The sequence below is a fragment of the Halichoerus grypus genome, chromosome 13 (genome assembly GCF_964656455.1).
Source record: "Halichoerus grypus chromosome 13, mHalGry1.hap1.1, whole genome shotgun sequence".
Taxonomy (NCBI): Eukaryota; Metazoa; Chordata; class Mammalia; order Carnivora; family Phocidae; genus Halichoerus; species Halichoerus grypus.
Genome location: NC_135724.1, coordinates 24,740,066 through 24,758,422, shown reverse-complemented (window position 1 = coordinate 24,758,422; position 18,357 = coordinate 24,740,066). Strand labels below are relative to the sequence as shown.

Sequence of the window (18,357 nt, the reverse complement as noted above, 5' to 3'; positions counted from 1 at the left end):
AAATATTTGTAAAGCAAAAATGCTTTAAGGAGTATTTCCTTTGAACCATGGATGTGATGGTGACTGCGAAGCTTACTATCTAATGTTAGAGATGCTTAAATATGTCCTAAAATCTTATGGAAGTAATCCCAGGGCTATGATGGGGCTCTCTGGAGCTTCCTATAACTGGAGTTGTATAAACACACTTTTGATTTTAGTTCTTTCCACTTGGTTTACTAAGCATAACTTAATTTAAAATCTGACATATAGACTTAATCAGGATATTCAGCTACTATGAAGTTTATTATAATAAATTATTAAAGTACTAATATAAAACTTGAATTTTAAACAAGCTTAACTCTTACCATCCATCCACATAAAAACTTCATAAAGTTGGGTATGTTAAGAAATAGAAACAGGGTACCATATTCTAAGGTAAGAAAGGCTGAACAGGAGATTGAGAATAATTAGTTTTATATTATCTTTCTGTCCTAGACTTCAAATTTAAAAATCTAATCTCTAAAAGAATCTTCTCATGATTCATCTAGCTACCTGTCAGCTTATACTATTCAAAATAATGCCCATTTTTACATGCCCAGATACCATCTGTTTTGTCAAATCCAGTAGATATGTTTCAACCTTCATGTCATGCTCAACCCATAGCTGGCTCACCATTTCTTCCTAAGACACACCTACCTGGCACCATGCACGTGGCATTTCCCTGATACCCCCTGTTACAAGCATCTCCTCTTCTATCCAACTTCTGAAGGCTGGAGGCCCCTGAGAGCTCTGGACTGATCCCTCTGTCCTTCTCACACCACTTTGTCTCTCACTGTGCTCTCATCAATTGCTATGACTCGGAATATCTTATTCAGGTGGACATCACCTGTATTCCCCCTCCAGTGGAGACTTCTTGGAGTTCTGAGCCACTGTACTGTCATCTCTCACCAGGCTGATTTAACTGGCCCCAGTCTCAACTCTGACCTCTTTAGAAAGAATCACTAGTCTAAAACACTTTTTCAAAGGTACATCAGACCAGTTACTCCATTGTTCAAAACCCTTCAACGACTTTATGCCAACTCCTTACAATGAACAGCCCGCCAGTCCTGACACAGCCTGATTAATGACCTATGCCTCCAATCTTACGTAATGCTACTCTCCAAGACATTCTGGCTTGCTTACATTTTGCTGAATAAATAGAACTCTGTCCTCCCGCAGGGCCTTTGAACATGCCGTTTAAAACACTCTACCCCCACTCTTATTCTGGCTGACTCTTACTCATCTACCAGGTCTCAGTTAAATTCTCACAAAGCAAATACTCCATCTCCCCAACACCCCAAATTTAAATTAAGATTCTCAAAATTCTCTTGCATTATGTTGCAATTATTTTCCCTAACCCTACTTATAATGTTGTATTTATTTGCTTGCTTAATGACTGTGTTTTTTTCCCCCTCCACCAGCTCCTGAAGCGGGGCAAGGTCCATTCCTGTTCATTCATCACTGTATACTCAATGTCTGGAGAAAAACATGACATAAATAAAATCATGTATTTTGGATGGATGATGCCCTCTTTGAATATATGCTGTTTCACTTTTGTATTTACTGTATTTAATCCTATGTAAAAACTAATAATAAGTCATTGATAACAGGACTGTTGTGCTTATTTTCAGATATGGAAACTGAAACTTAAAAAAATTAAGTAATTTCCTTCTATCACATAGCTACTATAAGACAGAGTAGAATTCAAACTCAGGTATGTCTGAGGCCAGAGTCTTGACAAATCTTATTTCTTTTCTTTTTTTTCCATTAGTGTCTTTTAAAAAATTACTTATTCGAGTACCAGTCTTGTTTCTTCATACTCCATTTCTTCCCCTCAAGTGTTATTTTGAAGCAAACTCCAGACACATCTTTCAGTCATTAACATATCAGTAAGTGTCTCCAAAAGATAAAAATTTTTCTTCAAGGGGCACCTGCGTGGCTCAGTCAGTTAAGCATCTGACTCTTGATTTCGGCTCAGGTCACGATCTCAGGATCCTGAGATCAAGCCCTGTGTTAGTCTCCGTGCTCAGCGGGGAGTCTACTTGAGATTCTCTCTCTCCCTCTCCCTCTGCCCCTCCCCTCCCCCACACGCAGGCACTCCCTAATAAATACATCTTTAAAAAATATAACCATAATGCCACCCTCACACATAAAAAAGTTAATAGTCATCTCTGAAAATTATCAAATACCCAATCTAATCTAATTAGGTAAAAAAAGGGGGGGTTGTTCTTTTTTTAAAAAACAGAATGAGGATACAAATAAAATTTTTATAGCGCAAGTGGTCTTTATTAAAGTGTGTTTCTCTCTCTCCGTTTTCATTGCAATTTATTAGTGGAATAAACCACGTTATTTGTCCCATACAGTTTCTTGTAATCTGGATTTTGGTGGTGGCAGTTAAGGGTTCTCTGTTCTGGATATTTCCGGTAAATCAGCAGCTGAATCTAAAGGCTTGATCATATTAGGTTTGATTCTTTTTTTCTTTTAAAGCAAAACTACTTCATAAATGGTGGTGTGTTCTCCATCAGAAGGCGCATGATGTCTGGTTGTTTGTTTTTGCAAGTTTAGCAGCCACTCATGCTCAATGTTTAGATGCATTAATTTATTAAGGTTTGCAAAATGGTCATATTCTAATTCTAACTTCTCCCAAAGAGGAACTTTCCCTTATCTATTGTTTTCTTAAATCTTATATAAAAGGCAGGATAAATTCTTTGTTCCTTTTAGTGGAAATCTGGTTGCTAAGGATGCTCAATGCTATGTGACTGGGTTGGTCACTGTTTCCATAAGTTCAAAGGACAGAAGTAGAATGACTAGACATAGCTCGAGATATTAAACAAACAAAAATATGAGTCCATATAAATACTTCCTATTCAAGCTAAGATCAAAGGGGTTTTACTCAATCTCTTCTATTTTACATCTGCATATACTGTTCCTGTGCCAAGAATCCAGATTCCCAAGGCAATGGGGGAAGCAAAATTAGAATACTGCACAATTATTCATTTGCTTTATCTCACATTACACACACGTTTCTTGAAATAACAATACCAAGGTTTTTACATAAATATGATTAGCAAAAAGTTTAATTTTTTTTCAATTGTGTTTTTAAGGTATAGCCTACTAGGTATGAGGAGTCGCTTGGTTGGTTGGTTATGCCACCAACTGGATATATATTTAGGTTTATTTATTCCAATGTATTTCAATGTTAGAGGTTGCTCTTTTAAATTTCCTTTTATAATCACGCTATATGTATAATCACTAATATTCAACTCAACTCTATAGGAGGCACTTTTGTCAATTTAAGAACTACCTATGTAGTTCTTAAGTTAAATCTAAAGAACAGGATTATTCAGAAGCTCGTTTTATCCCTATCGCTTTCCTTCACTCTTATAGGTAGGTGTTCAAAGAGACTTTTTTTTTTATAGTTTACCTTCCTTTTTTTTTTTTAAAACTCTACCCCAACGTGGGGCTTGAACTCACGGCCCCAAGATCAAGAGTCACATGCTCTACTGACCGAACCAGCCAGGCACCCCCACTGTTTTTTTCAAATATAAACAGATACAAATGGACATCAACAACCTATCCTGAGGATGATTATGTGGTGGCACACAGTTTCATATAGAAATATTTCTCATTCATTTTTACAGCTGCATAGTACGTTATTGTGTGAATGCACCGAAGGTTATTCAACCAGTTCTTGTTGATGGAGCTTTAAAGATCAGTTTGGTTGGTTTCAGTATTCTCATATAATTTTATGTTATATTCATATGTATCTAAGTCTTTTCAATAAATAGACTTTTGATATGTGTCTATTTTGTTTGCTTTCTTTTTATATTTTGTTTTTTACGCATATTTTTTGGTATTTAGGAAGTTTGTATTTTTATTCTAATGGTAATCTTTATATGAGTAACTTTATATAATTTCTCTTATTTTTTGTCATTTCCTATTGGTTCACTACTATAAGCAATACTGAAATTAGCTAATTAATTTCTTTTACTTCCTACTTCTCTCCCAGGATCTGACCTGAAATAATATCCTTTAACTCCCAGTTAACTATAATCAGCAAGCTTATTCTACTTTTCACATTTCTCCCCATTTTCCTCTCCATATTTTAAGAGTTGTAACCCCACTGTTAGAAATACAGCCTTTACTTACTATACTTGCTCCTTTAGGTATATTATTTAGTGTTCTACTAATAAAAATGTAGATAATGCTCACCACCAGCCTTTGTGACTGTCCAATCATCGTGGTTGTCTAAAGCTCTTTCTCTATTACAAAGGTTGGCAAACTATGAACCATGGCCAAATCGTGTTTGTGGCCAATTTTAATACGACCTTTTGAGCTAAGAATGGTTTTTACATTTTTAAAGGGTATACACCAGTAAAAACAAAAACTAAATACTCCATACAAAGATAGGCAACAGAGACTAGCATGTGTCCTACAAAGTCTAAAATATTTACTCTCTGGCTCTTTATCAAAAACCTTTGCTGACCACCACTCAGAGAGAGTAGTGGGAGATGGTCCTTATTAGGAAGGATACAATATTTTGAGTTCCTAGATTTAGTAAGATTGTCTATGTCTGTTATACTTGGAAGTCAGCTTGGTGGGATATAAAACCCCTGGCTCATATGTGCTTTCTTTGAGTATCTTCAATATGTAATTCCATCTTCTTCTGGCCTAAAACACTGCTGTCAAAAAGTCTGTTGATAGTTTGATTTTCTTCCCTTTAAGGTGCCCTGGTCTTTCTGCCTGGCTATCCCTTGATTGCTTTCTCTTTATCTCTGTGTTGGTATTGGTTGTCCAAAGCATAGAGTATGCTCTTTCCACATGCAGTTTTGAGTCTTTTTTTTTCTTCTTAATTTTAGGAAAGTTTTCTTGAAGTACAGCTTTTAGTATTTTTCCTCTTTTTTTAGGGATTCCTATTTTATAGTTGTTGGATCTTTCCTATATTCTTTAGTCAATGTCTCTCAAAGCGTTTTTCTTTCATTCCTTCTTGCTTTCAAGTTTTTCATCTTTTCACATTCTATTACTCTTAAGGCATTATATTTATTTACTTAGTAAATACTTGTGTATAGCTGACATTTCTAAAATGATTATTTTATTATATATATCAATATATTAATATATATTAATATATTAATATATTAATATATATTAATTAATATACAATATATTAATATTAATATATTATATATAATAAAATGTATTTTTTATTATTAAATTATATTATATAATATAAATTATCCCTTTTTTAATAATTCTGATTTATGTTTTTCTGTTTTACCTCTTTTTTTAAAGTAAGCTCTACACCCAACGTGGGGCTCGAACTCACGACCCCGAGATCAAGAGCCACACACTCCACTGACTGAGCCAGCTAGGCGCCTCTGTTGTTTTTTTTTTTTTTAGGCGCCTCTGTTTTATCTTGTGTCATTTTCTTAGTTTCTTTTAGTTATTCTGAAAAGTTATTTAATAGTTTTCATCTATTTTATGGGTACATCACATGCTTTCATTATCAGTACAGGTATTCTTGTTCTCCTTATTCTGTTTTATCTTCTACCTTTGCACTGGATTTGACTGACATTTCTCTTTTGCTCATTTCTAATGAAGTTAGTTTTTTTTTTTTTAAAGATTTTATTTATTCGAGAGAGAGAGAGAGAGAGAGAGAGCATGCATGAGCATGGGGGAGGGGCAGAGGGAGAAGTCGACTCCCTGTTGAGCAGGGAGCCCGATGCGGGGCTTGATCCCAGGACCAGGATCATGCATGACCTGAGCCAAAGGCAGACGCTGAACTGACTGAGCTACCCAGGCGCCCCCAAAGTTGGTTTTCTTAACACTTTAGGAGGGAGGAGTGGGTCAAGGTAGCACTTTCTAGTCTCAGGACTCGAGGGCTACCTTTTCTTTGTTTCTGTGAAGTGTTCTTAAAATTGCCATGCCCTTTTTGGGATCTCCTGGTTCTCTTCTCCAACCCTACATTTATCTGAACTTTCTTTTTCTTTGCTTAGTGTCCCCGACCTCCTCTGTGGGCTATATTTCTAGTAGCTTCACCTCAGTGGGGGGCTTGGTCCTAGAAGAAAGCTTCAGCTGTTGAGTTTTAAAAGTTCATAGGACCCACAGTCTAGAACTCCTTCAGATCTTACAGCAGATGCCTTCCACTCAATCATGAATTAGAGAATGCAAAAACCCCTAACAGTTTCAGTTGCTTTTCTCAAACTGGGCTTTCCAGTGAGTCCCTTCTGGCTGTCCTCCTGTTCTCAGATCTCTCAGACATCTCTTTGGGTTCTTCTGGTTCCTCCCACACACACTACAGGGATCTGGTAGCTCTCGGTAGTCTGTACCCACTCTCTTGTATGCGTTCCAACAGTCCTATACAAATCCCTTTCTATCTACCCAGTGTATCCTCATGGAAATAATGGAACCAGAGAATGCTAATGTTAAGGAAATCACACTAAAATATCTACTTCAAGACAGATTTTTTTTTTTTTAAAGATTTGTTTATTTTAGAGAGTGAGAGACTGCGTGCATGTAAGAGCAGAGGAGGGGGAGAGAGAGAATCTCAAGCAGACACCCCGCTGAGCACAGAGCCCAACAAAGGGCTCGACCTCAGGACCCCTGAGATCACAAGCCGAGCTGAAACCAAGAGTTGGATGCTCAACTGACCGAGCCACCCCAGCCTCCCCTACTTCAAGATATATTTTAAAGGCAAAGAAATCAAGGGTCAGGATGGTGAACTAAGTTGCCCAAGCTCATAGCAAATTAAAGGTAAAAAACACAGAGCGCAGGTCTTCTAATTCCTAGGCTATTGCTCTATCTAAAACTTTTCTGGATTACTCTTCAATCAGCAGTGGTTTAAGATGATTATCAATATGATCCAGATCATCTCCTTCCCAGCCACAATTTTTTTTTTAAAGATTTTATTTATTCGAGAGAGAGGCTGCTGCCTCAGCCCTCTGTACCCCCTGCTCCATCCTGCTAGAACACGTCTTCTGCACAGCCACAGGACTTGTCTTTGCGCAAATGTTACCTTGTCTTTTTTAAGATCTTATTTATTTATCTTACAGAGAGAGAGAAGAAGGGAGAGAGAGAACAAGTAGGGGGAGCAGCAGAGGGAGAGGGAGAGGCAGGCTCCCCACTGAGCAGGGAGCCTGATGTGGGGCTCCCCGCTGGGCAGGTTCCCGGGACCATGACCCGAGCCGAAGGCAGATGCTTACCAACTGAGCCATCCAGGCGCCCCAAATGTTACCTTCTCAATGAGGCAAGCACTTCACTGCCCACCCATTTACACTACTAACTTCCCATTGCCAGCACTCTTCATCCCTTCATCCTGCTTCATTTTCCCATGGGACCTTCTAACACTTCATTCATTCATTCACCTGTGCTGGCAGTCATTATACATCTCTCTTCATTAGAACATAGGCTTCACGAGGGCAGAGATTTTTATCTTTCCTGATATCTTCACAAGCAGAGAGAAGTACCTAAAAAAAGTAGTAGCTAACAACATGTGCGATGAAAGAATAATGAATTTCAAGAACCATATGGAGTTTGTTTATGCATGCATTACTCTTTTGTAACTGTTACTACTAACTGTTAACCTGGAGAATATTAGTAATGATATGATGGAGCATTCACAATGGGTATGGGAAATTTAGTACTTGGAACTGGTTAATGAGCAGAAGCACTACTCATACTGAAACAGAAGTTACTCTTACTCTTATCTGAATTAATGACCAGTATGAAACAACTTCATAAGAGAAATGGTCCTTAATTATTAAAGGCTCAGTACCTTTTAGCCTTAGAATATGACCCTAAAAAGGATGTCATTAATTCAATCACTAAAATGGTCAGCTGGCATTGCACATTCCAGGAAAAAAGATAGGTTTGAGGGCAACACAATACTCTCCTCATGACCTCAATCAAAATGCAAACTTGAGGTCATAGGAGATACCAAGTGAAAGATTACAGGGGCCTCACATGCGTGAAAATAATTAACCATGCCCCATTGATTATTAAACAAACATGCTAAGTAATTTCATTTCCCTGGTGCCAAGTACATCTAAGGACTGAATTTAGTTCTTATAGGTCAACTTTCCAAAAATAACTGCTTTGCAGTATTACCAAATGAAGAAAACCAACACATTCCAATCATGAAAAAGCCTCTAACAACGGTCAAAGCACAAATTAACTTGCCTTTCTACTTCCCTACAGGTACCATTTCTCATGACTGAGATCTCCAAATTCACATCTCAAAAACTCAAGTAATCCATGAATAAATTAATAAATAACTTAGGCTCAACTCTCTCTGGTGTTAATGGAATCTTCTAAAAGTTGAAGTCTAGATAAACTCTGACACTTTCATGTCCGTCCTTTCATTTGTAAGGTGATCCTCAAATGTTCCTGTGAGGATTCTTAAGAATTTACCAGAAATCCATGAAATTTCTAGAAAAACGGGCAGAGCTGAATTCTCAAATATAATTTGTTTCCATAAATTTAATCAACTAAGGAAAGAGTTGAATTTCCACTCATACAATGAGCAAGATTACTGGTTTTTTGGGGTCTTATTTAGAGAAACAAAAATAAAGTGCCATTTATAAAACATTTGCAGCTTTGACTATAATCAACTGTAATAATAAGATACCAGCTCAAAAAAATTCTTTTCATTTAAACCTCTTTTGTAATACTGCTTTTTAATAACCCTCATAATAGCTGAATTAAAGGACCCCAACAGAAATCATTCATCCCACATAAAACAAACATTGCCTTTTCTTCTTAGCTTTGTTTTACAAGCTACATTATTTCCAGATGACGCTTGAGGGGACTATGGTTTCAAGAATTAGATGCTTAAATAGACAGCTGCTTTCTATTTGCCATGTAAATCAAGGATATATCAAAGAAAATTCCAAATAGACTTCTTTTCTTCCTATTCGGAACTACCAACTCAGGCAGAAAGGAGAAATAGAGAAAAACAATAAAAATCTGAGCAAACGGCAAATTAAAATTAGGATTTCTTAAATAGATAAAAGAAAATTTGGAGACTGTCAGCAAAAGGTATTTTCATATAAGCTCTGCACAGCAGCAGGTGAGAATTTTTTCAGTACAACGGGAAGGGGAAAACACTGTGATCACTGGTTTTTACAAATCTATCACACAGGGCTATTCAACTTAATATGCATGGGTTTTCTGTACTCTTTAAACTTTGCTTAGAAAGTTAATTAATCATTGCCAGATTTCAATGCAAACGCATCCCATTTCCTTTTATAAGCCAGAGGAAAGAACATAGGAGTTATTTAAGTATTTTTGATGATAATTTTTCTTAAAAAATCCTTAAAAAGAATATTCTACCATACTCCTTAAGAACAAGACAGGAATAAAGAAATGGCAATAATCTTTCCCTCAATGGAGTTGTGCTTTTTAAGAATGAAGACTTTTTTTTTTAAACAAGAGGGGAGTCCTCCAACTAAATATTGTCCTTAGAATCCTAAGAACATTTCTGAAACTTGTAGTTCAGAAGTGTATCCAAAGCCAAGTTATAATACAACCAAGAAAACCAGTCTGATTATGTTAAAGTCAGGCCCAGTTTATAATTAAAGTGGTGGTGGCATGGGAGGTTGCTCACTTGCTAGAGGCTTTATTTATTTGAATTTTAAAATCAATTGTACTAAGGAAGAAACTTCCTGGGACCTAATCAGTGTGGGGCTTAAGACCTATATGAGATCAAAACAGTTGTTTCTTTCTTTTCTTTTTCTTTTTTTTAAGATTTTATTTATTTATTTGCCAGAGAGAGAGCACAAGCAGGGGGAGCAGCAGAGGGAGAGGGAGAAGTAGGCTCTCCGCTGAGGCAGAGCCTGATGTGGGGCTCGATCCCAGGACCCTGGGATCATGACCTGAGCCAAAGGCAGGCACTTAACTGACTGAGCCACCCAGGTGCCCCAAAGTAGTTGTTTCTTTTAGAGATGTTCACCAACCTTATTCAGAAGACTTGGCTTTCTATTTTTTTTTTAACAGCAGTTTCTACATTATGAAAGTAACTATAAAGATCTTAATTCAAATTTCATGATCCTCCTTGAAGATCTGGTTGATCCTAGAGCTGGAGCAGGGGAAATACCTGATGAGTTAGAACACCTGAGGGTCTCAAAGGTAAAAAAAAAAAAAAAAAAAAAAAAAGGTAGGAGTATATTCAAAGGGCAGGGGAGATACCTCAAAAGAGCTCACAATGGCCAAAGTTGGAATAACCTGAACAAGAAAACAATAGCCCTGGGTTAGAAGACAAAGAATAAAATTATTATCTATGAGTCCATACAGATATAAATAACTGCATACATAAATACACTGAGGAGAAGTGACAGATCTTCCTTGCAGAAGTGCTCGATAAATGTAGAAGGAATGGGACAAATAGAAAATCACAAATAAATCAGTAATATATAATGAGGACAAGATCAATGGAGGCAAAATTTGTGGGAAAATGTTTAAGCAGAAACAGGATACTGGCATAGTCTCAAAATATCTCCCCCAAACATACAGTAATTACAAAGGGAAAATTAGCAAGTTTATAGTAAAGAATCTTAGCAGACATCACCCTGGTGAAGTGGTCAAGGAAAACGTTTATGTAAACACCACCAGTAACACACACTGACGTCATGTGTTCCCTGACATGATGCACTGAGAAGGGCAAGTCACCTCTGCGGTTCCCTGCTCAGCAATTCAGAATGTCCATCTAATCAGGACAAAATGCCAGACAAATCCAAATCAAGGGACGTTCTACAAAATGAGCAATACTCTTCACAAATGTTAAGGTCGTGAAAGACAAGGAAAGACTCAGGAGACAGGACAGCAAAATGCAATGTGTGATTCTGGCCTGAATCCTAGCAAAGAATAAGGACATTAGGGATAAAACTGGAAACTGTGCATGAGATTTGTATTTTAATCAGTAGTATGGTACCAAGGTTAATTTCCTAGTTTTGATCAATGGTCTGTGGTTATGTAAGATACTGACAAAAGGGAAAGCTGGGGGAAGGGTATATGGAAATTTCTTAGATCTCTTCTGTAAGTCTAAAGTTATCTGAAAATAGTAAAGGAAGGGGGCACCTGGGTGGCTTAGCCCGTTAAGCAGCCGATTCTTGATTTTGGCTCAGGTCATATGATCTCAGGGTGTGAGATCCAGCTCCATGTCAGGCTCCGTGCTCATCAGGGAGTCTGCTTGGGTTTCTCTCTCTCCCTCTGCCCAGGTCCTCCCCAACCCCACTCACTCTTTCTCAAATAAATAAATTTTTTAAAAAATTAGTAAAGGAAGAAAAGAAAGGAGGAAGGAGGGAAGGAAAGGAAAAGTAAGTTATGGGTGTCCTTGGCAAAAATTCCAAGATCTGGACCTGTAAAGAAAAGTATAAGGTAAAAAGTGTAAGTTCTCTTCCCTGAGGGCCTTCAGTTTGACTCCCCACAGGTAACTATTTACTAGTTTCCTATGCATTTTTCCAGGATAACTAAATGCCTATTTTTAAACATACATGTATGTATAACCTATATACTATAAAGTTTTCTGGTTTTTTTTTTTTTAAGTGATTTAAGTGTTATAGTTCATATAAGCCCATATGGCTTGAATTTTTTTATAAAAAATGGCTGCAGAATACTGGACTGGATGAATTTATACTTTATCTAATCAGTCCCCTATTGATGGGTATTTTGCTTGTTTTGTACTTTTTTGTTCATAAGCCAGGCTGAAAAATACACACCTTTATGCAGTTGCATATCTAATTGACTTTAAGAGTTTCTCAAGTCAAATCACTGCTCAAGAAACATTTTCTCTCCTTGAAAATATTAACTATTTCAAAGTATGAACTTTATTCTCGTACATTCATCCTCATGCCACAACGCCAGCCAAGCTGATATCTATTACTAATCAACAAATAGTTCTTTTCTCCTAGTGCTCCAACCACTGCCTTTTTTTTTTTATTTAAGCACTACTTTTTTTAAAATGGCTTCATCAAGATAAAATTCACACAACATATATTTCACTGATTTAAAGTGTACAATTCAATGGTTTTAGTATATTCAGAGAGTTGTGCAACATCACCACTACCTAATTTTAAAGCGTCTTCATCATCCGCAAAAGAAACCTGTACTCGTCAGCAGTCACTCCTCATTCTGCTTCACACCCCCAGTCTGACCCATCTACTATCTGTCTCTAAGATGTGCCTACTCTGGACATTTCATATAAATGACATGCAGCCTTTTGTTACTGGCTTCTTTAACTTAGTATAACGTTTTCAAGGTTCATCCATGTTGAAGCTCGTATCATTACTTCATCCCTTTTTATTGTTCAATAATATTCCATTGTATGGATAGCCACCTTGGATTTGTCCATTTAGTTGATGGACATTTGGACTGTCACCCTTTTTTGGCTATTAGGAATAAAGGTGCTATGAATAGTCACGTTTTACATGGACTTCTGTTCTCAATTCTTTGGGAGTATTACCATATGCTGGTCATATGGTTATTTCACCTTTAGCTTTTTGAGGGACTGCAGGTTGTTTTCCAAAACAGCTGCACAATTTTACATTTTTACCATGGGCTGAATGAGGATACTAATTTCTGCACCCTCTCACCAACACTTGTGATTTTCCGCCTTTTGATGACAGTCATCTTGGTGGTGTAAACTTCACTGCGGCTGAAATTTGCACTTCCTGAGCATGATGTTGAGCATCTTTCGATGTGCTTACTGGTCACTTGTATTGTCTGCTTTGGAGAAATGTCTATTCTGATCCTTTGCCCATTTTCTTTTTTAATGTAGTAAAAGCTTTATTGCTCTCTTGCACCACAGTCCAACAGGGTACCCAGCTGGCTTTCATTGAGAGGATTCAGAGGCCCATGCACTGCCATACTGTGGGACCCTGGAGTCTCACACCAGATTTCCTGCATCCAGCTAGCACGCGATGAGAGAGATGTGGAAGATGGCACGGGGGTGGGGGTGGTGACATCACTTCCACCTATACCCCACTGGATAGAGCTAGTCTGATGCTCCTGCACCTCGCCAGATGCGAGCATGACGGAAAATAGTGCTTAGCTGTGTAATCAGGCAGAGGAGATGGGATTGGTGAGCATCCCAATCACTGCCTCACCCAAGGCCTAGTGGGATGTCTGGCAGTCAGGAAAACTGGCTGACCAACTAGAAAAATGCCAACATGAGCCACTCCTTTGCTCTTGGTGGTCACTCTGGGTTGGTTCATCTCAGGGGCTCTGGGACACCCTCAGCCCTGGTATATTTCTAAGATCAGGGAGCATGCTGAAAAGTGAGGGCCCCCCTTCAGAGTTGAGATTCATCCTTTGGTGCCAAATAACTACTGAGGTGTTCCCAGACAGATTAAAGATTCTTCCTGATGTCACTGCTCAACTATGGTCAGTTCCTGGTGGCTCCCGTTCTCTCTCCCCCTTCACCTGATGTCATACCTCTCCTGCAGGAAGTTTTCCCCGTCACCCGAGGGCATGGAGACATCTCCATCTTCTGAACCGACTCCTGTTGTCCCAGAATCTCTCTCCCAAACACGAACTGCACAGCATAACTGTAGTAGCTAAAACTTACTAAACACCCGCTGTGTGCCAAGGATTCTACCTGGACTCATTCATTTAATCCTGACAACAGCCCTGGGTAGTAGGTTCTACTGTCACTCCCGTTTTGCAGATGAGACAATTGAGGCCCGGAGAGGCAAAATGACCTGCCCGAGGCCGGACAGCTATGTAAGATACATAAGCTACAGAACCAGGTTACACGACATTCACCCATTTTTTAAAAACTGGACTATTTGCCTTTTTTGTGACTGAGCTGTTAAGAATTCTTTACATATTCTAAATACTAAGTAGTCCCTTATCGGCTATAAGATTTGCAAATATTTTCTCCCATCCTGTGGGCTTTCCTTTCACTTTCTTGATGGTGGCCTTTGAAGGCCAAGAGTTTTAAATTTTGAGGAAGTCTAATTTGTCCGTCTTTATTTTGTTTCCAAAGATTTACTCCTATATTTTCTTCTAAGTATTGTACAGTATTTGCTCTTATATTTAAGGGCTATGGTCCATTCTGAGTTAATTTTTGTGTATGGTATAAGCACCTGTTACATGCCAGACATTGTGCTGAACACGAGAAACCCAAGAGCGATGATGTGCTGTTTTTACCTCTACGCCCTTATTCAAGAAGCATAACCCTGGGCTGTTTTCCCACCTCAATCTCTCCTTTCAAAATACTACCTAGCTCAAATTGCAACTCCTTTCCATGAAACCTGGCACAATTCCTTCCCTACTTCCCCCAAATTGTTCTCTCCCTCTTCTGACAACCCACAAGTTTGGTTACAACCCTCTTATAAAATTTAACATATGGAATTGTATTTAACTAGCCACCGAGAATCCCTGTTACAGGAGCTAGGCCGCCTTCATTTTTACCTCTCACACCATGCTAAAGTCATTCCAAAACAGAAGTTTTAGCAACATCCTGATTAATGTCACTATCACCGGAATAAACACCCAAAAGTAATTCCTTCAAAAGTAACAACATCTAAAAGGAACAGTTTTAACAATGGCAAATTTCATCGTTTCCAACCCCTTGGATATGGCAGCTCATTACAGATAACCATTCTCATGTTCTAGCAATGTTAAATTCTCTATCCCAGCCTCTATATCCCACAGGAAAATCTGCAAGTGACAGTCTCATCCAGGACCAACACTACGAAATACAAGTATTATGTAGTATGTATGTGTATTTATGACTGTGTATGTGAAAGGAAGTATTTTAACATTATCTCAGTAAAGGCACAAATGTATAAAACAAACAGCTGAAGATATTTTTCAAGATTACCTAGAAACTCTTTCAGTCAAATGAATTTGAGATTTGAGTTAAAGAGTAAATACTAACAAGGAATCGTAAAAATATAATGATCTAAGATACATGGGAGAAAAATAGAACAATCCCTGAATTTAAGTTTTCTTGTTATGTGGAATCAGTTCAGAATACCTTGTAACATATTTCTGAAGAAATGAAATGTCTGAAAGCAAATATAAACAAGAGCCAAAAGACTATGAATAAGAGTTATTGGCTCAGGGGCACCCGGGTGGCTCAGTCAGTTAAGCATCAGACTCTTGATTTCAGCTCAGGTCATGAGCTCAGGGTTGTGGGATCAAGCCCTGTGTAGGGCTATGCACTCAGCGGGGAGTCTGCTTGGGATTCTCTCTCTCTCCCTCTTCTTCTATCCCTCCCCCCCATTCGCTCGTTCGTGTGCTCTCTCTCTCCAAAATAAATAAATAGATCTTAAGAGTTATTGGTTCAAAAGGTAAGTCAAATGACATACTCCAGGGTTAGCAATATTTCAGGATTCCATGCAGAATGATAAGCAATCAAGACTTGATCAAAACAAATTTCAAATACATGGAGTTTGCTCTTTAGGAAGTTAAAATTTAAGATCGCAAGTTATTAGATCAAACAGAGGCTGAACAACCTGTTTTTTTTTTTTTTTTTTTTTAAAGATTTTATTTATTTGACAGATAGAGACATAGCGAGAGAGGGAACACAAGCAGGGGGAGTGGGAGAGGGAGTAGCAGGCTTCCCGCCGAACAGGGAGCCCGTTGCAGGGCTCGATCCCAGGACCCTGGGATCATGACCTGAGCCGAAGGCAGACGCTTAATGACTGAGCCACCCAGGCGCCCCTGAACAACCTGTTTTATGTGTACTGAACTAAAAGAAAGAATACAACAACTACCCTTTGAATAGGAAAGAAGCAATTTTAACATTTTACTTATTTATTTTTTTGGATTTGTTTCATATTTAATACTTAAGTGCTGAAAATGATAGAAACTCTTTTTCTTTCTTAATGGAAAGAAATAGGTAACTTGTAAAAGTCTGAAAATGCCAGTGTCCCTTTGATTCCATCTAGATTTTTCTGCTGTCAGCTGGATCCAGCATAAACAGTGCAGGATGCATTTCTGAACTCCAGGTATTTGAACGTAGAACACACGATTGCATATATTAATAATTAACAGCACATTCTAAAGGGTTTCATCTCACTCTGAACACAGCTATTTCCTCCTGCCCTGGGGCCAATATTAAGAGAAAGTCAACATATTTACAAACAAGATTTAATAATGCTCACAAGAATAGAGTTTGCCCTCAAATAGGGAAACAACACATTGTTTTGTTTCAAAAGGTTAAAAATGCGGTGCCTGAAAAATCCAGCAGGTAAGCAGCAGGGCTAATAGAGTCTGTTTTTGGAATGGTCTGCTAGCAAATAAGCAAACTTCTGTCCAGGAAGCGTTTTGTTGGGGTGGGGGGAGGGGTATGGAAGGGACAGCGCTATTTACATCCCATTCTGCACTTCTCCCTTTCGCCACCCCTAGTACCGTCTGTTCATCTTCTTGAACTTCTCATAGTGATAGTTGTCGATGGCCTTCTCATTAGCAGGACGCTTGCGGTTAGAAGGGGATCGCTCAGGCTCTGGCTTCTCCGTGTCACCCACTCTTAAGGGTCGGGCTTTGGGCTCTTTTTTGTTTCTCTGTATGGGGGCATTGAGCTCCTTGTGATAAAATCGGTTGTGCTGCATGTAATTCACAGCCATGTTGGTGGGCACGAAAGATGTCTCACTGTTTTTCCTCTTGTTCTGCTGCTCTGCCAGCAGACGGGCCTTGGCATCCTCCATGGAAATGATATTTTTTATTTTAGCGTCAATGCTAGGTCCACCTCGGGGATGCCGCTCAGCATCTGGTTGGAAAGCATCTCTTCTGTCTTCTTTGCTGAGGAAACACGGATGTTTTCAGGAAGTTCGTAAAGACAGTCCTCTGCATTCTTCGGCTTGACTTTCTGTTCCTTGTGTTCTACAATCCCTTTCCTCTTCTTCAGCTCTGTCTCAATGTACTTCATCATGTCAGCATCCTCATCCCTTCGGTTGGTTTCTGCGGAAAATGATGTCTGCAGCTGGAGGTTTTCCTCTTCGCTGATCTTATTTTTGCCTCTTTCCTTCAGTTTCTTCATGTCCACCATACCGCCTTGTCTTCATCTGAAGGGGATCATCCACTAGGGTGGTCTCTTCTTGTACCTTCTCTCCCACCAGCAGGGCCACAGCACTCTCCCCGTTGGGCCTCTTCCTCAAGTTTTGCACCTCGCGGGTCTCTTCTAGTTTTAATCGAACCTCCTCTGATTCTTGCTCATCTTCCTCCAACTCTGAGTTGGCCCGGCGCTGGCAGAAACTCTTGCCGGTGACCGGCATGGTCACGCTGGCCCCGCGGTCCGGCCACCGGGCCCCTGTACAGTGGCCGGGGCTGCTTCTGGCGCCTTAACATTTTATTTTTTAAGTAATCTCTACACCCACTATGGGGCTCAAACTCATGACCTCGAGATCAAGAGTCACACTGACTGAGCCAGCCAGGTGCCCCAGAAAAGAATCAATTCTGACATAAAGATCATGCACAAATTAATGAGAAAATATATAATTTAGCTTAAAAATTACACACGTCGGGGCGCCTGGGTGGCTCAGTTGTTAAGCGTCTGCTTTCAGCTCAGGTCGTGATCCCAGGGTCCTGGGATCGAGCCCTGCATCGGGCTCCCTGCTCAGCGGGAAGCCTGCTTCTCCCTCCCACTCTCCCTGCTTGTGTTCCCTCTCTTGCTGTCTCTCTCTCTCTCTCTGTCAAATAAATAAATAAAATCTTTAAAAAAAAAATTACACATGTCCACTACATGTTAGAAACTAATCATTTTTGACTAAGGAAACAACCAAACCATTCAAATTAAATGTCATACAGATAAAATTTAGATCTGAAACTCCTTTGAAATTTTGGATGCCTGCAAGAGCGTGCAAATGTGTGGAGATGGAGCTTCATCCTCATCAATTAACTGGTTAACATTTAGCTTACTTTTTTCAGCCTAAGATACAAAAGACTCATGCCTTCAAAGTGCACTCAATCCCACCGGGAGAGAAGAATATCACAGATGAAACAATTACAGGATATAAAACAGCAGATATTTACTTGTTCCTTCTGCGTGTGTGTGCATGTGTGCATGTCTGTGTGAGCGTGCCTGTGTGTGTGTGTGTGTGTGTGTGTGTGTAAGAGATCATATATTCCACTGGTTCTGAAGTATTCTGATTTCAAGATGCTTTATATTCTTAGAAATCTCTGATGCTCTCAAAAAACTATTTTTTTTTAAAGGTTTTATTTATTTGACAGAGAGAGAGAGAACACAAGCAGGCAGAGCAGCAGACAGAGGGAGAGGGAGAAGCAGGCTCCCCGCCGAGCAGGGAGCCCGACGGATGCAGGGCTCGATCCCAGGACCCTGGGATTATAAACTGAGCCGAAGACAGCCGCCCAACCAAATGAGCCACCCAGGTGTCC

General features: G+C 39.1%; 1 protein-coding gene and 1 pseudogene across 2 annotated transcripts in view; both read right to left on the bottom strand.

The window, feature by feature from the left end:
• DYM (dymeclin) overlaps positions 1-18,357 on the bottom strand; it is a 340,668-nt gene that overhangs the window by 88,299 nt on the left and 234,012 nt on the right. The window lies entirely within an intron of this gene.
• Positions 16,048-17,402, bottom strand: LOC118526801 (splicing factor C9orf78 pseudogene; annotated as a pseudogene).